The 27,223-nt window shown below is 43.9% G+C and overlaps 1 protein-coding gene and 1 pseudogene across 1 annotated transcript in view; both read right to left on the bottom strand.

Moving 5' to 3' along the window:
• The window catches only part of RAB5A (RAB5A, member RAS oncogene family), a 134,173-nt gene that overhangs the window by 54,680 nt on the left and 52,270 nt on the right, over nt 1-27,223 (bottom strand). The gene's annotated exons all lie outside the window — the stretch shown is intronic.
• LOC141146385 (5S ribosomal RNA) lies at nt 472-587 on the bottom strand (annotated as a pseudogene).

Here is a 27,223-nt window from a genome sequence, read left to right as displayed (position 1 = left end):
AGTGAGAAACGATTCCACGGGAATAGCAAGGCATCTGTTCTGCATGCTAGCGGATCCTTCGTTTTTTGACACAAAGTTGTCGATTTCTTTGTTGAACCTGGAAGATATCGGGGTGAAGGAACCGATCTCTCTGGAACAACTGCTGGCGACTCAATTTTCTATTCCTAGAATGAAGATCGCCGATAGGCAAAGTACATTGTTTTCTGCCCAAGATAGGATATGATTCACCTTTCTCTGGAACGCACAACTTCTTGTGCCCCCTTGGTGATTAATATAGGCCATTGCTGTGGCATAGTTGGATTGAATCCTGGCAGGACAATACCGTAAACTGAACGTTCAGGCCCTCAGAACCAAGTGCTCTGCCTGAATTTCTAGAATGATAATGTGCAAGGTTATTTCTGATCTGGGCCACTTCCATGGTAACTGAAGGAAGGATTTTCCCCTTTCCAGATTTTTGGCTCCGGCGTACCCAGCCTACAGTACCTGGTATTTCCAGGTGGTCCATCCGGGGACTAACCAGGCCCAACCCAGCTAAGCCTCCAAGATCAGAAGAGATCGGGTGCTTTCAGAGTGATGTGGCCATAGGCTTTGGAGTCAGACACATTGGGAAACTAGAGCTTGAACCCTTTGTTCCAAGCCGATAGGATAGTGTTTTGCAGCAGTCTCGAATGAAACTGAGCATAAGGAATGGCCTTGAATGAAGCCACCATCTTTCCCAACAACCTCATGCCAAGTTGAATAGAAAAATTCATCTTGCTTCAACCACCTAAATCAGTTCCTTTATGGCCCTGATCTTTGCCTGGGGCAAGAATACCCTTTTTTGGGTGTACCTATGATCAGACAAGTATCTTAGCCCTTTTCATGGTTTTAAAGACAATTTCTCCTAGGCTGAGAATCCGACCTAGATATTAAAGGTAGTTGAATGTGGTGACCATACTTTGGTCTAAGCGGGCTACCGACTGGACTATCAAGAACAGATACACTGAAAATGAAGATTTTGCACCTTAAAGTAGATATTACTAGCGAGCGAGGAAATAGGCATATGGAGGTATGCATCTTTGACGTCGATTGACGCCACTGTGTACGGTGTTGCAGATGTCTGTAGTGAAACTGGACAAAAGGGAGCCACCTCAAAATCTACAAACAGTCCCAAGACGCTCATGCAAAAAGCAGAGTGCTGGATAGCTTCTGCATTGAAAAATTTGAAATGGGCATATGGAGGTATGCTTTGACCAGCCACCCCCTCTCAGGGGAGGATGCCATTTGTAGAGATGAGTAGGCTTTCCAGAGCTTGAACGAGACCCTTTTAGCTCTTTTTTTGGGGGTTTCAACCCCCCCTTCTGACCTTAGCCCGATGCACAAAGCAGAGTTACTACCAGAAGAAAATCGCATCCACTGCTGCTGCTATTAATGCTCAGCCTGATGCAAATAGTAAATGTGTCAAATAGGAAATGCCTGTATCACCAAAACCTCTTTCTTCTTTGCTCTTATGTCTCTCAGACAATTTTTGCAGCCAGCACAAATGTTTTTTTTTTTGTTTTTTTTTTTTAAAAACACACTCTCGCGCGTGGACGCCGCGCTAAGCCCCACCCCCACCTCGCATCGCACCCCCTCCTTTCTCTTTCAAAAAAGTTTTCCCGCGCAAGCACGGGCCTCTGATCTGACGGGATCGGCTTGTGAGGGAGGGATGGCATGGAGGGGACCTGGAAGCCGCCGCCGCCGAGTAGGGGAGGTGAAAGAAAACGGCGTTGCCAATCTTTTTTTAGTTCTCCCTAATGCTCATCAGCCCCATGAAGAGGGGAAAGAGTTCAGCCCAGGTAGGGGTGTCTAGAGGAAGCAAAACTCCCCAAACTTACTGGAGGCCTGCATGCTAGCCAAAGAAAAAAAGTCTGCTGCTTCTGTGACACAGCGTGACTCTGAGCAAAGCATGAGAAGGTACGTGCTCCATACAGCCCCCAGTGGTGAAACTTTGGCATGACAGCATTTACTTTAAAAAGGAGACATTTCATAAGAAAATTAAAAAACTCCTTAGAAAACTCCTTACCTTTCCCGCCGCAGGGTTTTCTGTGGTAAAACCAACAGACTCAATCTTCACCCTTCACGGTGGGTTCCGTTAAACCTTCAGGAACCGGGGACCCTCAGGGAACCCACAATCCTGGACCCATGATAGCACCCCGCCAGTAAAACTTTATGGCCTTAATACCAAAAGTACTGGATCCCGGGGTCCAGCTCTCTAAAAAGAGAAAAGTTTACAAGCAAAACCTCGTTTCTTCAGATACAAGGCCCAGGCACCATTGAATTTGGCCTAAAAGACACTTTGAATGGATCTGGCTGCATAGCTAGCCCCAGAAAGGATTGCTCTAGTGGAGCTCAGCAAAGCGCATCTTCACTCGTGACTAACACCTTAGACACTTGCGAAAAAACTGAGATGCTCTCGGTATGGGAGGGGTTATATAGGGAGGCAACTTCCTGTTTAGGGTGTGCCAGTGTCCAGAACCTGAAGGTGGACTATAAACCACATAGTAACTACTATGGCTCTGTGTCCCGTGATGTACGATTAAAGAAATGAAAGGGACACTCAGAGTGGGAGATGACTTCTCCATCTGCTCCTTAGTCTTCTTTTGCTGGGGAAGACAAGTGACTTTGACAGTGACATCCTTAATGAGAACATCTAGAGCTGGTCTGAATAGGTTCTGTCCCTCAAAGATCATGTGGGTAAAACATCTCAGAACAGCTTTAAAGCTTCAAATCAGTTTAACCATGCGGCACTTTAGTCAAAGTTCCCATTGTACATGCACTGACAGGAGACATATTCAAGAAATAAGACTGGGGGCTTCCAGTAAACCATTGCAGATAAAATTTTATGTAACAGCCATCTGCTCCACATGTTTAACGAACAGAGAGAGGGAGTTTGAACAATCACAGAAAATTCAAGTAAAATCACAGCCAGAATAAGGTGCAAGTTAGGACTGGAAGGAACTTAGTATGGAACCTGCGCTATCCTATTTTGTGTGTACCATAAGTATATGTATATTTTAAAGTGTTAATAAGTGTATAAACACATGTGCAAATACAAGTGCAACAATTAAATTGTGCAATGTATGCATAAAGTGCTTTCTAGTGCATAAATAAATGCTTGTACATAAATAAGTGACTCAATGGAGTACTGTAAAAACCATCAGCAAAGACGACGAAAAAAAGTCCATAAAATAAAATCCAAATATGTTCCCAGTGCACATGCAAATATATTATTGCAAATCCCCATGAAAGCTCCCACCCGGGTGCTCACTCACTCGCAAATGTGGACCCACTAGGTTTATACCTAGGCAAGTCTACAAGGATTCTGAGTAATGTTGTAACACCCGGAGGTATGACGACCACATCGCTGGATCCAACTTAGAGGAAAAACAAAACCATAGGCGATATAGTGCAATACCGTTTATTTAAAATGTGCATAAAAGTAAAATGATGTCCACTCACAAGATGGGCGTCATGTCCCAGCACCCGAAATGATCTGCCGATTGTACAAATCAAAAACTGCTGCTGCTCCGCTCCTTTTTTATGCATTAGAAAGCACTTTATGTATACATACGTACAATTGGATTACATTTTTGCACTTATTGTATTTGTGCATGTTTATGCACTATTACCACTTTAAAATGTACATATAGTTATGGTACACGTAATAGGGTAGCACAGCTTCCATACCAAGTACCTTCTGTCATGGGTTACAAACGCCATTTAGCTGGAGGAACCCAGTTTTTTTTTGTGGTTTGGTTTCGACACTTTGCACGAGTGAATATTTACATTTTAATTTTGCAAGGTAGGACAGGCCAGAGAAAACACAGTTCTGGAAAGGTCGTCCAACCACTTATTGATGGGGTCCTTAAAAGCAAGTACATCCATTGGAAAAGTGGTCACATTGTTACGGTGGGACACGGCCAGATCCACTTAGAACAAACTACTTCTGAACAAAATCCGCAACAAATGGATACAAAAGCCATACAAAAGTGCTTCCAATTTTTCTATAGAAAACAGGTGCAAAGGTAACAACCCAAAGCTGGAAAAAGAATTGGTGGATGCAACGACTGATCCTCTAGTTTCAGGATGGTGTGCACCACATTAAGAGCCAAACAACTGCAGCTACTCAGGGGTAAGCTCATCCAACAGAGATGTGAACGACTCAAGAATATGGAGACTGCATGGGAACGCTCGGATCCTCTGTGATTAGAGTCAGCAAACAACTGGGTAATTTGAGTCAAAGTCCTGCACGACCATAGAAAAAAAACTTCAGCCAGGAGGGTAGAGGACCCAGCTACACCTGACAGAGGAAAGGAGAGATTTACAACAGAGGACAGCATGTCTCCATGGCTATAACATATCCCCATTTATTACTGTTCTGTAATGCAACGCTACAACAGAGCAGGACAAAGGATATAAAGACAATAGGATAGGATAGGATTCTAAATGTGCTTTTTATATGAAAAATACAGGACAGGTTTTTCAATTACTGTGGAAAAATACAGTTTGTATACATATGAGTAACAATGATGTGATTGTATCTGTAGTTTAATGCTAAAATTTTGGCATTGCTAACCATTTTTACTTGCTTTTTTAAGGCAGACTTAGTAAATAACTACTGCAGGAATAAATGTGTGAAAAAGCAATATGTGCAAATTGTAATGAACAAGAGAGCTTTGGCCCTCAACTGAACCTACAGTATCCAGCACTTCCAGAACATGCTGTGCATTAAAGGCAGGCCAATAATATCTTGGAATTTAGGCTTCCCTCACACGGCTGTTTTTATGCAGCCACCAAATTCCAGCGGCAACTCAGCCTATATAAACTAAGGACAAGCTGACATCGGCCGCTGCTGTTCACTTGTAGCCACACAGAGCAGTTTCCTGTAGTTAGGGACAGATGTCCGAGCCTTACATCACCCTTTGGAAACGTACTGCTTTATACTTAGAAATAAGCTGCTTCCTGCAGTTTTTACATTTTATATACTTCAGCATGTAAGTATGCGCTTATTTTCTCATCCATACTTAGGTACAAGCACAAATGCAAGACTCCACCCAGAGCCATGCTTATTCCATAATTTCTAAAAAATAAAATATTTTTAACAAAAGGCTACAAAGTCAACAAAAGTTTACTGACAAATCCAAATATCTGTTATGCGTTTCATTTGCTTTGCACTCCGATACTGGCTTTTTGAATTTATAGGATATAAGAATCTTCACTATTGGTCAAAAGTTTTAGAACACCCCCGTTTTGTTCAGTTGTTGTTGAAATTTATGCAGCTTAAAGCGGGGGTCCACCTATCTATCGTTTTTTTTTGTTTTTTTTGGAGTTCATTCACAAACTTTTCTTCTCATGATTATCTACTCACATGCTCTGTGTAATAAGTCCGCCTGTGTCCGATTTCGTTGTAAAGAATAACTTATAAAATTCACTGAAGGCGGTTTTCATCTTCATTGTGGGCATTTGAAGCCCACAAGCATGTATTTCCTGGATGCGGTGAATGCTGTGCTCCCAGCATTCACCAAGATGTTGTGATGACGCTGTTGCACCATGCATGCTGGGAAGCCTGTGACTAGCTCCCAGGGGACTGTGGGAGGTCTGGGAGAGGCTAGAAACACGCCTACTCCCATGGGAGGAAAACCAGGAAGTGCTAAGAAGATTAGGAAAAAAAAAGGTAATTACGGCGATTTAAATTTTTTTACACAGCATGTCAGCATCTAGGCAAGGAAGAGAATGCATAGAGATAATGTTCAAAATTTGGGTGGAACCCCGCTTTAATGTCTCAATGTACTCTGAAATCATGGAATCATTTTCCATAATTAACAAAATGTAATAACATTTTTGACTCAAAGTAGCCATCTTTCTACCACAGAAATCAAATATTGTTTGCAACATTCTTTGCAACACTGTTGCAGCAGAAGTTCCCACAAATGTGTTGCATTTGTAGGTTGCTTTGCTTTCACCTTTCTGTCACGTTCATCCCAAACCAGCTTGATGGGGTTTAAGTCTGGAGACTCTGCTGGCCATTCCATTATTTGAAGCCTACCATCTTGTTCTTTTCTTCTAAGGTAGTTCTGACAAAGCCTGGAGTTAGGTTTTGCATCATTATCTTGCTGTAGGATGAACCCCTCACCAACTAGACATATTCCAGAGGATATTGCATGGCGCTACAAAGTGTCACTCACTCTATGCAAATCGCTGACTTGGATGCAGCAAAAGAGCCCCAGATCATCACGCTTTCTCATCCATATTTGACATTTGGCCAATTGGTGTATTTTGGTTTTGTGCTGCCCTAGCCAAGACTAAAACCCATTTAAACTTGTCCCACCCCTTCCTGTCTGTTGACACCCACCCCCACCAGACGGATGGGGGATCTATTCCCCATCTGGCAGATAAGATTGGATGGCAGTCTAATGGAAATGGACAGGTGGTCCGTTTCCATCCAACCACCCCATAGAGGAGAGCGAGCTGCGTCTGTGTCCGCTCTGCATAGCAGACAAATCCCCCGCTGAGCAGGCGGATCTTCTTTACAGAACCCATGTGAAAAGGCTCTATGTTTTTTGTTTTATTTAAAACATTTTTACAACTTTCTTTTTTGTTGTACAGGTACAATTTTTTTTTTATTTAAATTTTTTACTTGGGGGGGGGGGGGGCTTTGGAGAGACATCAGGGGTCTAAACAGAGAAAGGGACTGAAGACAGAAGTCCCTGTCTCTGCAGCCTAAGCTGTACTGTGGATGAATAAGATAGGAGTCTATATATAGCAGGGGTCTCAGACTGGCAGCCCTCCAGCTGTTGCCAAACTACAAGTCCCATCATGCCTCTGCATGTGGGAGTCATGCTTGTAACTGTCAGCCTTGCAATGCCTCATGGGATATGAGAGACTCCTATTCATTCATAAAATGAAATATATAAGTAAACAGTGTTTACTATATTTCGTTCACAAACTGACAAATAGTAAAACACAATCGCTTCTCTGTATTCTTTCAGGAAAGGGGCTGGTTTACACTTTTACCAGCTCCCCACACCCCCCCGTTCTCAATCCATCCAGATCTCCCGCACTAGCAGCAGCTGCAGCCAGCGGGAGGGGGAAGCGGCAGAGCCAACCAGCAGCTGTATGGAACAGCTACCGCCTATCCACATCTCCCACATTAGCAGCGGCTGCAACTGGTGGGAGGTGGAGGTGGGAGAGCAGGCCAGCCGCTGCAAGGAGCAGCCTCCCCCTCCATCTCCTGCATTAGCAGCTGCTACAACCGGCGGGAGGGGGAAGTGGGAAAGCTGGCCACCAGTTGCATGGAAGAGGCGCCTGGCAATCTGGGAGGTTGAGGAGCAGAGGGGGGATCTATTTAGACAAACCGATCCTCTATGGATGCCCTGCAGCCCCCAAAGTCGGTGGGAGGGCAGCTGACAGCTGCAGGCATTGGGTTTGCGGGGGTAACTGCAGCAGGTGAAGTGGCAGGTACAGGGAGCCTGGGAGCAGCGGCGCCGCCACCCCACCCCCCCCCCCGAAAACTGCTGCCCAAGGCAAATGCCTTGTTACGCCCCTGACATTTGGTGTTACACACCGAGGAACCATCCCTTTCATCTTCTTGATGGCATAAAAAACCCTTGTGTGATGAACTGAGGACCTCAAATTTTGATCAAATGGTCCAGAAGACCTTCTTGCAGTCTTCAGGAGTCCACTGGCAATGCTTCATGGCCCAGGCAAGCCTTTTTCTTATTTTGTCATCTTAGCAATGGTGTTCTTACAGCTGCAGCTTGAAGTCTTCACTTCACAGTTTAAACTTGCTAACTTTGATCAGTGTTAAGCAGTGATTGAAGTTATTGTCCTATGAGCTGCCTGTCACACAAGCAGTTGACTCTCAAAAAGTTGTCTTCCGACTGATTCTGTTGTGGCTTTTGGTCTGCCAGACTGCCTCCTGTCAGAGTTTCCTCCAGTTTCCAAGTGCCTTTAAATGGTGTAGGAAACTGTACTCACTGACATCTTGGCTCTCTTTGCAATTTTTAAGGGTTATAATTGCCTTTTTCTTGCTATTTGGGAGCAATATACTACTTCCTGCAGTATAATACTGTCCAAATATTGCTCAAGAGGGTGTAGTAACACTCTGTTTCAACACTGCTTTTATACAGACAGAATTGTAAGTATTCAAGAAATCTTGGGGCACCTGCAGGAATTGTTAGTGTAAACTTTCAAGGCTTAATTTACTTATATTGCTGCAGAACAGCTGAGTTGTTATCCCAATACTTCTTCCCTGAAAAGACCTTTTCGTATAACTCTAAAAAATACACCATTTTATTTCAGTTTTTGTTATGCTAATTTTTTTTTTAGTAGTTTACCGCTTACCTTTGTATCATTTCACTTCACTGGATTTAAACTTTTTTACATTTCAATAAAACTGAAAAAAATGGGGGGGTGTTCTGACATTTTTGACTGGTAGTATATATTTAATGTTTCTTTCAGTAGACCCAGAGAGTTTTGTTATATTACAAACATTTAACAAGTTTCATTTTTAAAGGTTCCAAAAAATGTTCAATAGGTTTGAGATACACTGGAGGGCAATGACATATCAGCAATGTATGATCTTTCTTGGACCTCAGATTAGTGATGCACCGATGCCGATACTAGGCATTTTTGCGAGTATCGGTAAGCGCCAAAATGCTCCGATACTGGAAGTGATGTCAGCTGGGGGCAAGATTCCTCCTCTTCCTGTGGGGTTCAAAGCAGTACGCGCCTTATGGCGCCAGGACAGGGGGGCGGGAAACTCCTCAGTACAGTGGGAACAGTCTGACAGCTGGCCACACTGACACTCCTGCTCCCAGCTGTCTATCATCATTATGCAGCACTACCACGATCCTCTCCTGCCTCTGTAAACAAGAAGAGGGTGAGTGATGTCATGATGTCAAAACAGAGCTGTCTGGCTGGTTGCTATCCAATAACAGAGTGCGTGGGTCGCCAAGGGCAAGGGGTTAAACAACATCAGCACGTGTGTTTCTATAGTGTGAGGCAGCTGTGGAAGCGACCCTGGAAGCAGAACTGAGTATTGAGGGGAGCAAGTACTGCAAACAGGTTAGTGTAGTATGTACAGTACAGTGTGAGCAGGGTACAGACGGGTCTTCACCAGCACCATACAGTATATACAGACCAGTCTGTCCACTAACTGTACTGTATATGTTATACACACACACCAGTCTATATATAATGTAAAGTACTGTGTCAGTGTACAGAGTGGTCTGGTACTGGGTCGTCCTAACACCTTGGTACTGCATCCTCCTGCCCACTGTGTTGCCTCCTCCTTCCCCCACCAGCTGTCACCTCTGCCCCCATACCTCCCAATGACCCTCCCATCCCCTTCCCCCCCAGCGATCACGGCCTTTTTCCTTCTCAACCCCCCCCCCCCCCCCCACAATCCCCATTTGACCCCACCCTACCCTCACCCCAGCCTCACCCAACTTATAAGTATTGGTAATTGGTATCAGTGAGTACTCAGAGCAGTGTGCAAAAAAGTATCGGTACTCGCACTCAGTGTTAAAGTGGAATCGGTGCAAACCTACCTTGGATAGACCTGGCACATTGTTAGGATCATCGTTTTTCTGAACAACAGGACTAATACTACACACTGCTCTGAGCACCTTATTAAATTGCTAGATAATGGGAGGCAAGTCAGAGCTCCATATAGGAGCTAAAAGTCAAGAGCTGTGTAAAAAGCGCACTCGGGGTCAGAGGATTGTTGCATACACAATACCTTGTCAAGAACAAAAAAAACAAACACAAAACACACACATCTACCCCTTGATAATATTGCTGGATTAGTCAGCATTAACATAACTGACCAGAAACATTGCCCCTGCAGAGCACAGTAATTTTCTTTTGTCCATGTTTAGTTGATGTCACAGCTATATATTTTCACCAACATTATTTTATTTTTCATGCACAGTTGTTCTCTCATTCCTTTGATTCTTCACATAAACTATACAAAGAGTCATACATTGTGAAATTTGGACTTATCTTGAAAGAAGCCTTTTTTCAATATTAAGAATAAAAATGAATAATGGTGTGAGGCCCATGCTGTGGGAAGATGCTTTCCAAATACAGTACCTTGTGACTGCAATTCAACTAACTTATTTAAGCTGGCATTGAATATCATATGAGGCTATTGTTAGCTTGACATTCTCCTCTCTTCAGATGTGATCACTTTAAACATATGGAAAACCTGACCATGAATTTCTCTTGTTTGCTAGAGCAATTAGTCTCTATGTTTTGAAGATGAGACGAGTGGAAAGAATTATGTGGTTTAATGTGGAGTTCCACCCAAAAGTGGAACCTCTGCTTTACACACTCCTCGCCCCCTTACGTGCCACATTTGGCATGTAATTTTTTTTTTGGGGGGTGGGGGTAACCTTCCTTTTAGTGGGATTTTATGTCCCACTTCCTCCTTTCTCTTCTCGGCCGCCTGGGCGACTCCTCCTCTCGCCCCAGGAGGCCCCCTCCCTGCCAGCAATCTTCTGGGACACGTCACAGGTTCCAAAAGATTGCCTGGCCAATAGCAGAGCTATAGCTTCACCACGCCCCGGGCCGTGAAGCCGTCAGCTGTCACAGCTGGGTGCCACAGTTGCTATGATGGCGTCGTGGAGAGGAGGGGGAGAGGAGGGAGGCTCCAGGCACCCGCATCGCTGGGCCGTGGGATAAGTGTCTGTTTATAAAAAGTCAGCAGCTACACTTTTTGTAGCTGCTGACTTTTAATAAACTAAAAAACAGGTGTAACTCCGCTTTAACAACAGAAAACTGGGTAGGGCTGACACTATTCCATGCCATGATTATGTGGTGTCAGTCATCCGAAGGAAATTAGGAGCGAACTGCATTTCTGCAGATTAACAGGCATTCTTCTGTACTTGCAGGGTTATTATTGGGACAAAACATGGGGAGATGTACTGCATTTTTTTTTTGCCCTGACATGCACTTCAAGTCTACATGATCTTGCTTTAAAGATAATTCATGTTATGAAAGTCACACAAACGTAATTTGACTACTTGCAAAAACATTGAATTTAGGTGCAGTTTAGCAATAGTATAGTTCTTCCGCACTTAAAGCGGAGTTCCATCCATTTAAAAGTCAGAAGCTACAAAAACAGATACCTGTCCCACGGTCCAGTGATGCGGGTGCCTGGAGCCTCCCTCCTCTCCACCGCACCGGCGTTACAAGTGTGGGATCCCAGCTGTGATAGCTTGTGGCTTCACAGCCAGGTGCGAGTCGCGCTGCCTTAAAAGGCCGGGCAATCTTCTGGGACCTGTGACGATTGCAGGGAGGGATGGGGGAGAGGAACTCCTGCTCGGCGCCAGGAGAGAAAGTGGGAGCTGGGTACCTGTCAAAACTTAGGTACCTCCCCAAAAAAATGACATGCCAAATGTGACATGCCAGGGGTTCACGAGTACTTAAAGCGGAAGTTCCATTTTTTGGGTGGAACTCCACTTTAACAACCTAGTATCGAACAGCTTCCAATAATTTTCTAGAAGTTGGAACACAAACGCTTAAGGGAATGCCCAAATCATTAACCACTTCAATACAGGGCACTTTCACCCTCTTCCTGCCCAGGCCAATTTTCAGCTTTCAGTGCTGTAGTATTTCGAATGACAATTGCGCAGTCATGCAACACTGTACTCAATCAAGATTTTTATCATTTTGCTCCCCCAAATAGAGCTTTATTTTGGTGGTATTTGATCACTGCTGGGTTTTTTACTTTTTGCGCTACAAATAAAAAAAAAAAAAAAGACAAAATTTTGAAAAAAAAATAAAAATATATTTTTCTTAGTTTCTGTTATAAAACTTTGTAAATAATTATGTTTTCTCCTTCACCGATGAGCACCGATAGGCTGCACTGATGAGGCGAGAACTGATGAGGCCCTTATATGCAGCACTGACAGGCAAAAATTTGTATTTTTAATGGGCACTGACTGGCATTCCTGGTGGCCTCTACTGGGCACCCTCGATGGGTTTGCACAGATAACCAATGCGCTGATTATCAACGCAGACCAGACACCCCCCCCACCAGGAAAGCAGCTGATTGGCTCTCCTCTACTCATGCCTTGTCAGTCCAAACAGAGGAAAAGCCGATAAACGGCACTTCACATGGTAAAGAGCCTACGTCATTGGCTCTTTACAGGGATCGGAGATGTGGTGTGTCAGACTGACACACCACACTACCGATAGAAGTGCTGCACGCCCCGACGGGCACGGCTTATCCTGCTGGATGTCATAGGACGCCGAGTCAAGATAATGCAACCACTTTCCGACAGTCATTCTGCTATATGGTGGGCAGGAAGTTGTTAAAGTGTCATTAAATGCAAAATCTTTAAAATTGTCTTTACATGCTATTTTGTAATAAATACATAATGACTACATGGCACACGGGCATCAGTTCAGTCACGTTTTTGCTAACAAAAAATAGATTCAGTTTACACCCATCTTCTGTTTACATCCATTTTTCACCCACTTCCGTTTTCTAAATGGAACTAAAATAAAGATTTGTTCCGTTTAAAAAAAAAAAAAAAAAAGGGACCTGCTTTTCAAGCATTCTTTCTATGGTGGTGACTGAATCCAAATCTAATCCATCTAATTGATTTGAATGAAGTTTTAGTCGGGGGCAGTTCGCTCTAAAACTTTGATTATATGCAGACAGACATGGAGTCAAGATATAAGCGATTTAGACGAGGATCAATGGATAGCGGCATTAAAGCTCCTTCCAGAAGTTTTACTTTCCTCCTTACAATAGCTGACACAGCTTTATATACTCCAGAGAGTCTATTATATCCCTCAAAAATGTTTTTCTTGGGGTCGTCGACTTTCACCTAATTGCCCTAGTTGTCATATGCACACAGGCACGTTAATTCATATGTTATGGCACTGTCCTAACCTATTTCAGTATTTGAAAGATATATTTCAAATTTTATTGGAACTTTGTTCCATTCTATTGACGCCTGATCCAAAAACTTGTCCTGTTGGGTATATTTCCAGAGAACTGGCCATCATTATCCCAGAAAATGTTATTTAACCATTTGTTATTTCTTGCCTGGAAGTTGATTAGGGAAAAAGGTCAATAAAAAAAAACACACTACACAGGTTTTAAAAGTAATTTATTAGGCAGCTCCAGGGGTATTCTTCCGACTTCTCCGCTCTCTCCGGCCTCTTCTCCCGGTGTCCGGCTCTTCTGCCGGGCTCCTCTGCTATCTTCTGCTCTTTTGCCACTCTTTTGCTAGCGGTGGCCCGGTCTTTGCCGTCTTGTTCCTTCTTCTCTTCTTCTGAAGTTGACACAACGCTGTCTCCCGCTGTTATGCTGTGTGAGCGGTGCGCGATCACTTATATAGGCATGGGGCGCGGTCACCGGGTGCTGTCACTCGGTGACCCCGCCCCTTATGATGTCACAGTCCCATCATGCCCCGGGACTGTGACATAAGGGGCGGGGTCAACGGGTGACCGCACCCGGTGACCCCGCCCCATGCCTATATCAGTGATCGCGCACCGCTCACACATTATAACAGCGGGAGACAGCGTTGTGTCAACATTGGAAGAAGAGAAGAAGAGGAGAAGAGGAAAAGAAAAGAAGGAACAAGACGGCGAAGACTGGGCCACTGCTAGCAAAAGCGCGGCAAAAGAGCAGAAGATAGCAGAGGAGCCCGGCAGAAGAACGGGACACCAGGAGAAGAGGCCGGAGAGCGGGAGAAGAGGCCGGAGAGAGCGGAGAAGTCGGAAGAAGACCCCCGGAGCTGCCTAATAAAATTACTTTTAAAACCTGTGTAGTGTGTTTTTTTTATTGACACTTTTTCTCTAGGTGAATGGGTAGGGGTACCATGTAACCCATACTCATTCACATAGGGTGGGGGGGGCCGGGATCTGGGAGCCGTCTTAATAAAGGGGGCTCCTGGATTCCGATAAGCCCTCCGCCCGCAGACCCCAACAAACAACGGCCAGGGTTGTTAGGAAGAGGTCCTTGTCCACTCGCTCGTCCCCACCCCCTTTCCTGACCAGCCGGGCTGCGTACTCGGATAAGGGTCTGGTATGGATTTTGGGGGGGACCCCCACGCCGATTTTTCGGCATGGGGGTTCCCCTTAAAATCTAAAGCAGACCTAAGTGCTTGGTATGCCCATAGGGGGGGGGGGGGACGACCCACGCCGTTTTTTTATTTAAAATTTGGCGCGGCATTCCCCCTCATGATTCATACCAGACAGCTGTCAGCACTGCCTGTTGCTCATCGCGAAAGGAAAAAAAAAAGTTTTCCTTTCCCGATGAGCAAGCCAGCTCGGCGCTGGCTCCCGCGACAGGGCTCACAGGTGTCAAATCATCTCTCCGATAACAGCGGCGAGATTGACACAATATCGCGGTCACCTACTGTATATAGTATCTACTTGTGTGGATGATCTGTTTGCTTCTATCTTTGCTATTGTCATGTCATTTGAATAAGTGTAAGAAAAAAAAACCTATAAACTCAAAAAAAGTGTTTACCGGTAATTAAGGGGGAAAAAAAAAAAAAAACACGATGTAAAATGGATTACAACCATTTACATTCCTTTGTCCATGGAAGTTCATTGCATCTGTTTTTAAAGAAAAAAAATTCAGTTTCCATCAGTTTGCATATCTGTCTTCAGTTCAGTTTATATCAGTTTGCATTGCAGATCATTTTACAGTAGTTTATATCAGTTCAGTTTACATCAGTCTACATTCATTTTTGCATCTGTTTTTTTTATAGACCAATTCGAGGTGATGCAGTATTTTTAACGTTGGCACCTGCCACACCACACCTAGCTGGTTGTTAAGGAGCTGGAACCTGCCACATCCCTAACAACCATGACTCATCAACTGTCGGTGTGATTCCTAGCTGAAAGCAGAATGTACACAAAATATAGGATTACAGCTTACCTGTAAAAATCCTCTTCTTTGAGTACATCACGGGACACAGAGCCACAGTAATAACTGTATGGGTTATATGGCACCTTCAGGTGATGAACACTGGCACACCCTAAACAGGAAATTCAATTCCCCATATAACTCCTCCTCTTACCGGGAGTACCTCAGTTTTGTAGCAAAGCAATACACGTGTAACCAGAAAGAGGGGAGGGACCTCTGTGTCCCGTGATGTACTCCAAGAAAAGGATTTTACAGGTAAGGTGTTACAAAAATCCTTTTCTTTATCGTACATCATGGGACACAGAGCCACAGTAATAACTGCATGGGATGTCCCAGAGCAACGCCACCGGAGGGGAAGGGGACACAAACAAAAGTAGGGTGCAATTAGACCTGAGGACCTATACTGCTGCCTGCAGCACACTGCGTCCAAAGGCGATATCCTCATGCCTTCTTACAGCCACCTGATAGAATCTGGTGAATGTATGGACTGGAGACCAGGTTGCGGCCTTGCAGATTTGAGCCATGGAGGCTTGGTGATGCACTGCCCACAAAGCACTAACAGCCCTGGTGGAGTGCGCTTTGACTTAAAAAGGTGGAACCTTCCTCTTCAAGCCATAAGCTTGAATAATTACTTGCCGAATCTATTTGGCAGTAGTGGATTTCGATGCTGCCTGTCCTTTCCTGGGACCTTCAGGCAACACGAACAAAACATCTGTTTTCCGAATCTGAGCAGTTGCTCTCACTACATCCAAAGAATGCAGTGACCTTTCTTCCTTAGAACAGGGTTCTGGAAAAGATTAAGGTAAAACAATATCCTGGTTTAGGTGAAAAGCTGAATCCACCTTTGGCAGAAAGCTAGGATGAGGACGCAATACTACTCTATCCTTGTGAACGATTAAATATGGCTCTTTACAAGAAAGAGCCGCCAACTCCGATACCCTTCTTGCAGAAGAAATAGCTACCAGAAAAACTACCTTCCTTGTCAAAAGGACCAAGGGAATGTGTCGTATCGGCTCTAAAGGCTGTTTCTGTAATGCCGACATAACTAAATTCAAGTCCCAAGGGTTCAGGGGTGCTCTAACCGGTGGATTAAGCCGCGTTACCCCCTATATAAAGCTTCAGACCACAGGATGCGAAGCAAGCGGACGCTGAAACAATACTGATAAGGCTGAGACCTGGTTCTTAATAGTACTCAAGGCCAGTTCCATCTCTAGCCCCATTTGCAGAAAGGCAAAAATTATACCTATGACATACTTCCTAAGATGCCAACCCCCGGATTCACACTAGGAAACATATGCCTTCCAGACTCTATAATAAATGACTCTGGAAGCTGGCTTCCTTGCATTAATCAAGGTAGGCATCACTGAGCCTGAAAGCTCAAGATTCTTCAGAATGTGGGTTTTAATAGCCAAACCGTTAAAATTTAGCGTTTGTAAAGTAGGATGGAACACTGGTCCCTGCGATAGCAGGTCTGGACGTGGTGGTAGGGGCCATGGGGCCCCTACCACCATCTCTACTATTTCTGCATTCCAAGATCTTCTGGGCCACACTGGGGCCACAAGAACTACCGACTTCCTTCCCCGCTTGATCCTGCGAAGAAGTCGAGGTAGCAACAGAATAGGGGGGAATGCATAAATCAGTGAGAACAACTTTGTTGTTGAACCTAGCCGCAAACAGATCTACATCCAGGATCCCCCCATCTTTGGCCTATAGCCAGGAAGATGTCGGGGCGACGGGACCATTCCCCCGAAAACAACTGCTGGCGAATTAAGTAGTCTGCCTGCTAGTTCTCTACCCCTGGAATTAAGATTGCTGATATGCCCGGCACATGTTTTTCTGCCCAGGTTAGGATATGGTTTACCTCTCCCTGGGCTGCCTGACTTCTGGTGCCCCCTTGGTGATTGATATAAGCCACTACTGTGACATTGTCGGATAGAATCCTGATAGGAGAATTCTGCAACCTGAATGTCCAGGTTCGCTGCCCGAATCTGTAGAATGTTGATGGGCAAGTCCCTTTCAGTTCTGGACCATTTCCCCTGGACAGACGCTTCTCCCAGGACTGCTCCCAAACCTCAAAGGCTGGCATCTGTTACCACCTTCCAGGTAACCGGTAAGAATGATTTCCCCTTCTGCAGATTCTTGGATATCCTCCATCAACTGAGGCTCTGTTCCAGGCTGATAGGATACTGTTTTGCAGCAGTCTCGAATGAAACTGAGCATAGGGAACTGCTTCGAATGAAGCCACCATCTTCCCCAACAACCTCATACAAAGGCGAATGGAAGGACCCTTCTTTGCCCTGACCCCCTGGACCAGCTCCTTTATGGCGCTGATCTTTGCCTGGGGTAAAAACACCTTCTTCTGGGCTGTATCTATGACCAGACCCAAGTACTCTAATCTTCTTACTGGCTTTTAAGAAGATTTCTCTAGGTTGAGGACCCAACCTAGGTATTCCAGGTAGTTGACTGTGGTGACTATGCTTTGGTCCAAGCGGACTAAAAAAATGGTCTATTAATAGCAGGTCGTCCAGGTATGCTATTATTGTTATACCTGGAGTCCTTAATCTGGCCAGAGGAAGGTACAGAAGTTTTGTCAACACCCGAGGTGCAGTAGCTAGACCGAAAGGCAAGGCTACAAACTGAAAATTAAGTTTTTCTACTTCGAAAACGCAGATACTTCTGGTGAGCGGGGAAAATAGGGACATGCAGGTATGCATACTTGATGTCGATTGATGCTAGAAGTTCTCCCCCTTGTAGGATGGAGACTACTGATCGGACTGATTCCATGCGAAAAGAGAGAATCTTCAGGAACTGGTTTAGATCTTTGAGATCTAGAATGGGTCTGACATCCCCATTTGGTCTGGTACCGTGAAAAGTTTGAATAAAACCCCAACCCCTGCTCTTCCACGGAGACCACCATGATCACTTTTTGCGACAAAAGTCGGTCTAACGCTAGAGAGATTTTTTTCTCTGGATCTTTGGGGACATTTGACCTGAGGAAATGGGAATTCTCAGAACTAGTTTGTATCCTAGAGCTATTGTGGAGACCACCCATCTGTCCCGAAATTCTTCCTGCCAGACCTTTGAGAACTGCAGAAGTCTTCAACCCCACTTGAGCGAGCTGGGGCGCCCTTTCATAAAGAGGCTTTAGCATTGTGTCTTGTGGGTTTCCTCCCACAGGACTTCTTTTGTCCCTGGAGTTGACCCTGAGATTTACCTCTTGAACCTGACGGTGGAGGCTGTCGCCACTGCCTAGAGGCTGATGCCCCTGGCACTGGAGAAAGAGCCTGTTTAAATGAGGGACGTTTACTCTTTTTCTTAACTGGTAAAAGGGTACTTTTCCTACTTGATATTTTTTGGATATATTTGTCCAAATCCTCCCCAAACACTTTTTGACAGCGGAAAGGAAAATCAGCCAGGAGCTTTTTGCATGGCGCTTCGGCAGACCAACTTTTCAACTATAAGATTCTATGCATATGTACTAACGCAAGCGCAAGTCGAGAGGTTTGAAGAATAGAATCTTTGATTGCGTCAATTGCAAAACACAAAGCTGCTGGCAGCTCAGCCAACTCCTGGGCGTGCTGTTCAGGGAACACCATGCGCACCTGTTTCAAATGGTCTCTCAAGAACTGACATACCCCAATTGCCGCCGCTGCAGGTTGAGCCACTGAACCTGCCAAGGAGAAAATGTTTAACAGACATTCCAATTTTTTATCATTTGGATCCCTAAGTATTTGCGCATTGTCAACCGGACAATGTTTATTCACAGAAGACATAGCAGCTTCAATTGCTGGTATACTCCACTTCTTAGTAAATTTTTTCTCCATAGGATAAAGTGTTGAAAACTTTTTAGGAGGGAAAAAGTGCTTATCTGGGTGATCCCACTCAGAATACATAAGCTTTTCTAGTAATGAATGGACAGGAAAGGCATGCAAGGCTTGAGGAGGCTTTAGTGAACCCAAACAGGAAGTGGGCTCTTCAACCGACTCAGTTAAGGGTAGCTTAAATGTGGAGTGAACCATTTCAGCAAGAGAATGCACCAGCAACTTCTCAGCATGTGAAGCGGAAGAAGGTCCTTCCCCACTTGATCCCTCGGAAGAGGGATCATCAGCCTCTTCATGGTCCCCTGAGGTGGATTTATCTTCCCCCTCCCACAGTTCCTCCATTTGAGGATCCTGGGTGGTAGAAGGGGACCTAATGCATTTTCTTTCACTCTGTGAAGATGTGATTAAAGCCACTAATCTTTCTTCTAAGCCACTCATAACTGAGGAGAAAGCCTGCTCAGTTATATAGACAGGGGCTGAAATGTTGGAAGCAATTGCAGCCCCTGATGACCCCGATGGCTCACTCTGACCAGCCTCTCTAGATCGGGATGGTGTTGCAGAGGGAGGGTCCTTAGGGCCTGAGGGCGACCCCTTTGTGTCCTTGGTTTTTGTGGCATTTGTACCACCTCCTCTGGTCATAGTGCTTAGCACAAACGCAGATGTACTACCAAACAAATGCTGAGCAATAGTCTAAGAACTGCCGCTGCTATTAAGTTCAGCCTGATGCCTAAGTAAATGTGCCTGGAAATGCCTGTGTCACCCACACTCACATGCCACCCGTCCGCTCTTTGTCCCTCCTTTAGCTGTATGCAACTGAAAAAAGGTGCATTTTATAGCTATACAACCTGCGCTGTGGACGCTGAAGCACGCCAACGCCGCTAAGCCCCGCCCCTTCCTCTGACCACCCACCGCGCCCCCCCCTCATCTATTTCAAAAAAGATTGTTTTCCCCCGTGAGCGGGCTCCGATCCTGACCGGACCGCATGAAGGAGGACTGGGGTGGAGGAGAGCTGCCGAAGGGAACCGCCGCAATGGCCTAGGGAGCGGCATGCCACACCGCCGACTGACGCCATGCTCCTTATGCCTGGAGTAAAGCTATGCAGGTGGGGGGAAATTCCTAGGAGAAAAACCCCCTTTCCCACGTCTTTACCTGGAGCATTGGCCAGAGGAAGCGTGCAGCTTGTTACACAGAGCGAGACTAACAAGCATGGAACAGGAATGTGCTCTTGACAGCCAATGGTGGTGACTATAGGCATGACAGCATTTACTTAAGAGAGAAAAACCCACAAGAATTATAAAAATTTCTTAGGAATCTCCCTTACCTTATCCAGCTGCAGCGTTCTGTGGTAACAGACCCAATCTTAACCACCCACGGTGGGCTCCATTAAAAAAAACCTTCAGGGACTGGGGCCCTCTTTATCGGGGGATCCACAGCCCTGGGCCTGTAAAAGCATCCCGCCAGGAATATGGCTGAAAAAAACAAATACTGGATTCCGTGGTCCAGCTCTATAAAAAGAGAAGTGTTACAGGTAAAACCTTGTTTCTTCGGACACGAGGCCCGGGTACCATTCAATTCGGTCTGGAAAAGACACTTTGAATGGATCCGGTTGCATAGCTTGCCCCAGCAAGGAATATTCCAGCAGAGCTCAGCACAGCACATCTTTACTCATGACCAACACCTAAGACACTGGCGAAGAAACTGAGGTATTCCCGGTAAGGGGAGGGGTTATATGGGGAATTGAACTTACTGTTTAGGGTGTGCCAGTGTCCATCACCTGAAGGTGCCATATAACCCATACAGTGATTACTGTGGCTCTGTGTCCCGTGATGTGAGATAAAAAAAGCCAGCATAAAAAAAAAAAACCCACAGTGGTTCAATCTATACCAGGCCTTTCGGGAACCTCACGCAAAAAGTCAGATCCTTATCTGAACATCTGAGCAAGCACCCCAGCAGGCCAGGAAAGGAAGGGGGGGGGGGGGGATGAGTGAGCGACCCAACAGCCGAATCATACCAGGTCCCATGTCCTCAACATTGAGGAGGGGGGGGGGGGGGAGCAAGGGCCTCTTCTCTACAATCCTGCCCAGGTGGATGTGAGGGTGACTTATTAGAAACTGGTAGCCCCCTTTAAAAAGGGGCCCCCAAATCCCGGCCCTCTTCACGTGAATGAGTATAGAGTACATACTGACATAGTACCCCTACTCATTCACCCATAAAATGGCCAAACAAAAAACCTGGAGTCAGTTTACAGTGGGGACGGAAAGTATTCAGACCCCCTTAAATTTTTCACTCTTTGTTATATTGCAGCCATTTGTTAAAATCATTTAAGTTAATTTTTTTCCTCATTAATGTACACACAACACCCCATATTGACAGAAAAACACAAAATTGTTGACATTTTTGCAGATTTATTAAAAAGAAAAACTGAAATATCACATGGTCCTAAGTATTCAGGCCCTTTGCTCAGTATTTAGTAGAAGCACCCTTTTGATCTAATACAGCCATGAGTCTTTTTGGGAAAGATGCAACAAGTTTTTCACACCTGGATTTGGGGATCCTCTGCCATTCCTCCTTGCAGACCCTCTCCAGTTCTGTCAGGTTGGATGGTAAATGTTGGACAGCCAATTTTAGGTCTCTCCAGAGATGCTCAATTGGGTTTAAGTCAGGGCTCTGGCTGGGCCATTCAAGAACAGTCACAGAGTTGTTGTGAAGCCACTAATTCGTTATTTTAGCTGTGTGCTTAGGGTCATTGTCTTGTTGGAAGGTAAACCTTCGGCCCAGTCTGAGGTCCTGAGCACTCTGGAGAAGGTTTTCGTCCAGGATATCCCTGCACTTGGCCGCATTCATCTTTCCCTCGATTGCAACCAGTCGTCCTGTCCCTGCAGCTGAAAAACTCCCCCACAGCATGATGCTGCCACCACCATGCTTCACTGTTGGGACTGTATTGGACAGGTGATGAGCAGTGCCTGGTTTTCTCCACACATACCGCTTAGAATTAAGGCCAAAAAGTTCTATCTTGGTCTCAGACCAGAGAATCTCATTTCTCACCATCTTGGAGTCCTTCAGGTGTTTTTTTAGCATACTCCATGCGGGCTTTCAAGTGTCTTGCACTGAGGAGAGGCTTCCGTCGGGCCACTCTGCCATAAAGCCCCAACTGTTGGAGGGCTGCAGTGATGGTTGACTTTCTACAACTTTCTCCCATCTCCCGATTGCATCTCTGGAGCTCAGCCACAGTGATCTTTGGGTTCTTCTTTACCTCTCTCACCAAGGCTCTTCTTCCCCGATAGCTCAGTTTGGCCGGATGGCCAGCTCTAGGAAGGGTTCTGGTCATCCCAAACGTCTTCCATTTAAGGATTATGGAGGCCACTGTGCTCTTAGGAACCTTAAGTGCAGCAGAAATTTTCTTGTAACCTTGGCCAGATCTGTGCCTTGCCACAATTTTGTCTCTAAGCTCTTCTGGCAGCTCCTTTGACCTCATGATTGTCATTTGCTCTGACATGCACTGTGAGCTGTAAGGTCTGTGGCTTTCCTAATCAAGTCAAATCAGTATAATCAAACACAGCTGGACTCAAATGAAGGTATAGAACCACCTCAAGGATGATCAGAAGAAATGGACAGCACCTGAGTTAAATATATATGAGTGTCACAGCAAAGGGTCTGAATACTTAGGACCATGTGATATTTCAGTTTTTCTTTTTTAATAAATCTGCAAAATGTCAACAATTCTGTGTTTTTCTGTCAATATGGGGTGTTGTGTGTACATTAATGAGGAAAAAAATTAACTTAAATGATTTTAACAAATGGCTGCTATATAATAAAGAGTGAAAAATTTAAGGGGGTCTGAATACTTTCCGTCCCCACTGTACATATCCTTTATTAAAAAATGCAAAACAAAATGTCAATTGTGGTGAACGCTGCCCCTCGACCCACGCTACCGCACCCTACCCCCCCACCCCTCCTGTCCTGCCAGACTGCATGCTCGGATAAGGGCCTGGTATGTATTGTGGAATGGGAGGGGGACCTTACACCAATTTTTTTTTTTTTTAATATTTGGCATGAGGATCCCCCCAAATCAATATCAGACCTGAAGGGGACCCCACACTGTTTCTTTTTCCCTTCATGTTTTAATGCTATTTTATTGCATTAGTGTGCCCTAAAATTAAAATGTGTATTTTTTGGTGAAATTTAGCTTTTCCTAAATTGTCGCGCTAACATTGTGTGACATAGGAAATTGAAACTAGGGCTGCAACTAACGATTATTGTCATAATCGATTAGTTGGCCGATTATTGTTTCGATTAATCGATTAATCGGTTAATAACCTTAAAAAAAAGTATGGTGTATAATTTAGTTAATATGTAAAGTTTTAAAAAAAGGCAATTTATTCTTAAACATCTCTATGCAGTGGTGAATATAAGTAACCAACTATATGGTTAGGGAGCAAAATATCTAATCCACTCTGAGAATAACAGACAGGAGAGATATTCTGTACATACTATTAGAGGAGATATACTGTATATACTATTAGGAGAGATATACTGTATATACTATTAGGAGATATACTGTATATACTATTAAAGGGTGAATCTGGTAAATATCATCAGACTCAGAGATCTATTTTTTATTTAAAAAAACAAACAATGTCTTCCCCGACAAATGACAAAAAATGTAATTTTAAGAACGTTTGTTCGATTTTCTAATTGTGTGGTCAAAATCGAATTGTCAAAGGATCTGCGGGAAAAGGTAGTTGAACTGTAAAAAAAAACAGGAAAGGGATATAAAAAGATATCCAAGGAATTGAGAATGCCAATCAGCAGTGTTCAAACTCTAATCAAGAAGTGGAAAATTAGGGTTTCTGTTGAAACCAAACCACGGTCAGGTAGACCAACTAAACTTATTTATATACTTTATTTACAGTAGAGATTATTTGCTCTATTTGTACTATAAAGAGCTAATTTTAGTTTTTTTTTAACCCCATTATGTTACTGGCCGATTAATCGATTATGAAAATAGTAATCGATTAATTTCATAATCGATTAGTTGTCGATTAATCGATTAGTTGTTTCAGCCCTAATTGAAACTACCACTATTTTATTCTCTAGGGTGGTGGTGGTGGGGTGTGTTTAAGTAATCTACAAACCTAAAATGATTTTTTAAACAAGTAAAAGAAAAATGTAAAAATGTGTCTGCCAACAAAAGGAATCTTTTTTTTCTTAGCTGCCAAAACACTATCAATGGAAAGAACTGTAGTATGTGAAATACATTTATATACTGTAAATCTGCATATATACTAATTTCTATATACCAAAGTAAACAAGTATATATATAGTGTAGCGCTATGTGTATGAGTAGATAGGAATGAAATGTTAGAATCGAGCCATCTTGCAATGGCCAGAAAACAAACAAAAAATTTGTTTAGAAAAAGTGACTTAATGAAAAAATTAATTGCACTAATACAAAATCATATAAAGCATAATAGAAATACACCAGTGAAAAAGTGAAAACAGGATCAAAATATAAATCAACCATAAATAAAGTCCATATGAATAAGATGTGTCCTTGATGAAAATCAAAAACCACCACCAACAGTCTCTGAGGATTAGCTGATGAGGACAACAACAGGGTGTCACTGGTGGGTGAGACGGAGAAACACCAAATCCAATGTGACGTCTATGTGTGTGTCAAAACCACCACCATAACATCTGAGGAGGCTTACCAGACGCAAAGGACTTGAAAAGACATACGTCTTACAAGTCACAAAAAGCTTGTTTAACCACGAGGCTAGCAGGATGAAAACATCGGGTATCCAAAACTTCAATTAGAGGGGAGGGAGGGTCTGTCGACAGCTTCAACCATCCAGACGTATCAGCAGACCAACCGGATGTGTGATTGGAACCATGAGAGAAGATGAAGGCTGATCAGCCGAAACATGTTGGGTGGACCTCCTATGATCACCGCGTTTGATACCATTTAAGCTGTTTACGATCGTATACCATGTGAGTGTTTCTTTTTTACTGTTTTAATAAATGCATGCCTTTTAAAACGATATCACGCCATGTGAGTCTTCTTTCTCTCATGGTTCCAATCACACATCCGGTTGGTCTGCTGATACGTCTGGATGGTTGAAGCTGTCGACAGACCCTCCCTCCCCTCTAATTGAAGTTTTGGATACCCGATGTTTTCATCCTGCTAGCCTCGTGGTTAAACAAGCTTTTTGTGACTTGTAAGACGTATGTCTTTTCAAGTCCTTTGCGTCTGGTAAGCCTCCTCAGATGTTATGGTGGTGGTTTTGACACACACATAGACGTCACATTGGATTTGGTGTTTCTCCGTCTCACCTACCAGTGACACCCTGTTGTTGTCCTCATCAGCTAATCCTCAGAGACTGTTGGTGGTGGTTTTTGATTTTCATCAAGGACACATCTTATTCATATGGACTTTATTTATGGTTGATTTATATTTTGATCCTGTTTTCACTTTTTCACTGGTGTATTTCTATTATGCTTTATATGATTTTGTATTAGTGCAATTAATTTTTTCATTAAGTCACTTTTTCTAAACAAATTTTTTGTTTGTTTTCTGGCCATTGCAAGATGGCTCGATTCTAACATTTCATTCCTATCTACTCATACACATAGCGCTACACTATATATATACTTGTTGATTTTTTACTTCTTTGTCTTAGAGGTGTGTTAGCTGCTTATTGTGTAAATATTATTTTTCAACATCTTTGTAGCAGCGCTGTACTCATCCCCTATCTGTTTTATATACCAAAGTAAACATTGGGGGAGATTAAAACTGGAGCACTCAGAATCTGGTGCATCTGTGCATGGTAGCCAACTAGCTTCAGCTTCTTCAATTAAAGTGGTAGTAAAGTAAAATTTTAACTTGTAAGAAGGCTTACCTGTAGGTACAGTGAATATCTCATAAGCTTGCACCGTTTAGGAGAAAATCACAAGGGATGCAGCAGGTGACATCACTGGAACATGCACTCTGAAGGTACAGCATACCTGTGCTGTCCCTTCAGAGTGCCGTACTGCGGCCATGACTCCTGCATGCATGTGTGGGAATAATGGTATCGCAGGTTGGCCATTCATACTGCTGGAGTCTGCGAACCTGGAAGGAAGACAGGGTGAAGATGGAATCCCTGTTAGAGGTGACAGCGCACCACTGGAGGGCTTTGTTTTAAGGTAAGCATGCCATAATGTACATGTGATGCATACTAGCACATTATGGGATAAACCTAGTGGGGGCCCCTATTTGTTTATTTTTTGGCAGTTTACTATTGCTTTAAGCTTTGACCATAAAAAATGGAAGAGGATTGGTTTCTATGAAGAGGTACACCAGATTTTGAACTCTCCAGTTTTGGTAACTCTTCCCCACAGTCTTCTTCCAAAACACTGAGGGTTTTTTTTTTTTTTTTTAATTGCAGATGCCAGGCTCATAAATAGAAAGGAAAGAGAGTATACTCTTGATCATCATATTAAAAGATCAAGAATATATTTTTTTTTTATGAAGATGTCATCCTGTCAATACAAACTTAAAAAAAAAAAAAAGTAAAAAGAACAGCTCCAGCAACCAACTTTTTAACAAGAAATGTTTAAGGTCCATTCTGTTGCACGTTTGCTACTTTGCTTTCACTTTTTTCAAAGCAGGCAAAACTAAGTTGACCTCTCGTGGGTTGCAAAACTGATGGAACCCTTCATAAACACAGCAAAAGCATAAAAGGGCAGCTAGCATCAATTCCAATGAAAGCGGATTGAACCAGTTGAACGAGAATCTGTTGCTTATCTTGGGCCATATGCATGCAGCACCCTTATTCCAGACAGGAATTTAAAGCTCCACTTTGAGCAAAAACTTTTTTACAGTATCTTCCTCCCAACTCTCCCCCCATAACCTACCCCAATAGTCTTTTTACCTCGCTTACTTAGTGAAGGCAGAAATACTCCCCGAAGTACCTTGTCCAGATCCTTCACTGGTGCCGGTTTCCGGAGTGGGAGGAAGCCAATCATTGTGATAGAGCCCTGAGACTACCACCTATTTGTCCCCTAACGTCCTCTCCCTCTCTATCTCCTGAAAGGATCCCGCAGGCAGTGTCCACATCTCACAGGCAGTGACATGGAGACCCAAAAAGGACCCTTCCAGGAAGTAAACAGAAGACTTGTGCAGGCAATGTCATGTGATAGCAGCTTCAGATGCGGTAAAAAAAAAAAAATAAAGATATTGCCCCTTTTGTTTTATACACTTACTAGATCAGTTAAAGGGGAGGTTGGAGGGAGGGACAGGGGTTGAAAAGTATCCCAAGATGAGCTCTGTAAAGTTTTTACTTTTTAGTTAGTTTTTGTTTTGCAAGCTAAAGGCATTTTACAGAGAAATAATTTATCCTGCCATAAAAATCCAGAGTTCCTGTCACTTCATGTGCACTGCAAAGTTTCAAAAAATTACTGCGCCACCCAAAAAAGTATATAAGCTGCTGTCACTGCAATTTAG

Source organism: Aquarana catesbeiana, linkage group LG05, assembly GCF_042186555.1.
Source record: "Aquarana catesbeiana isolate 2022-GZ linkage group LG05, ASM4218655v1, whole genome shotgun sequence".
Classification (NCBI taxonomy): domain Eukaryota; kingdom Metazoa; phylum Chordata; class Amphibia; order Anura; family Ranidae; genus Aquarana; species Aquarana catesbeiana.
The sequence above is the reverse complement of the archived record's forward strand: the minus strand, read 5'-3'. Positions and strand labels throughout refer to the sequence as shown.